Below are 1,444 nucleotides of genomic sequence, written 5' to 3' on the forward strand. Positions count from 1 at the left end.
TTTGCCTGCCTTTACAGTTTGTCAGTAATCACTCGCACATCACAATCACTACCGTTGTGTGCAGGTTGGTTATCAAACTAGATTATTGCCTCGCCCTTACCGTCCACACTAATCCGTCCTGCTGGATGTCCTGTGTACAGTTCTGGGCAGCACGTTGTTGGAAATATGTTGGAGAGAGTGCAGTGGGTGGTTCACAGATCGCTTCGAAAGCGCTTCTTTAAAATGGGAGTACTAAATTTGGAGGGGAGAGCGGAAGGCAAGAGAGGTTTAGATAGAGGATTTCAGGACTATGAATTCTTAGCACAAAGTAGCCATTAAAACATTGTCTACCATTCTATAAAAGGCCAATGAGTGAGATGGCTCAGTTTTATAATTATTGTCAACGGATGTTGTTGAGAGAATAACTTTCTCATCCAGCCAATAGTTACGTGGTGGGATGTTGTGTCTGGAAATGTTGGGAAGGCACGTTCACTTGAATACATATAGGAGAATGCTTTGGATGGGAAATGAGAAGTAATAATCCTGAATCATCCTGACATCACTGCTTTTGGGATGTAACTGCTGTGCTTGCTGCCTGAGACCTAACCGTCTGCTTTGAGGACCAAGTCCCTGATGTTATACACACTTTGTTGATGTGAATGTACTCCTTGAGTATTGGCTGTTCACCTTCTCCCTGAACCAAACAGTAGGGGCTTTATAACCTCAGGGCTTCCGTATATTTGGATCATGTCTTTCGACACTTCTTCCCTTTCCCCCGTCCAGCAGAAACTAACATGATCATCGATCTTGATTGACCGTTGTTGCTCCTCCTGCCCTCGACAGCCTATTGGCAATGGAACAGGATCTACAGCAGTATCTCTTTCGATAGTGAATGGCCAGAACCTGGCAGTATTCCTGCCTCGTCATCTCACTATTGCACTCCCCTTCCTGCCCGTGCAATCCTACACTATTGTTTTACTGCGACCCCTCTCCAACATCTGCATAAATTGCAACATCCACCGACATTTCTGCCATCTACAAATGGAGCCCATCACCAGTGATGTATTTTCCTCCAATCCACTATCTGCTTTCCGCATAGACCGTTTCCTCCATGTTAGGTTCACGCTTTGTAAAAAAGCCGCCCTCCCCTCCTGGCACCTTCCACGACCACCGTAGGAATTGGAAAACCTGCGCCCACCCCTACCCCCTCACCTCCGCCCAAGACCCAAAGAAGCCTTCCATACCCATCAACGTTTCACCAGAGCTTCCACACATGTCATTTACTGTATCCGTTGCTCACAATGCAGTCTCCTCTACACTGGGGAGACTGAACGCCTTCTGGCAGAGCGCTTCAGAGATCTTCGCCGGGACACCCGCACCAATCAACTGCACCGCCCCCTGGTCACATATTTCAACTCTCCTTCCCACTTACAGACACTGGGATACCTCTATTGCCACTCCCTCA

The sequence above is a fragment of the Chiloscyllium plagiosum genome, unplaced genomic scaffold, assembly GCF_037043375.1.
Source record: "Chiloscyllium plagiosum isolate Xiang-an unplaced genomic scaffold, Cpla_swu_hap1 HiC_scaffold_14, whole genome shotgun sequence".
Lineage (NCBI taxonomy): Eukaryota > Metazoa > Chordata > Chondrichthyes > Orectolobiformes > Hemiscylliidae > Chiloscyllium > Chiloscyllium plagiosum.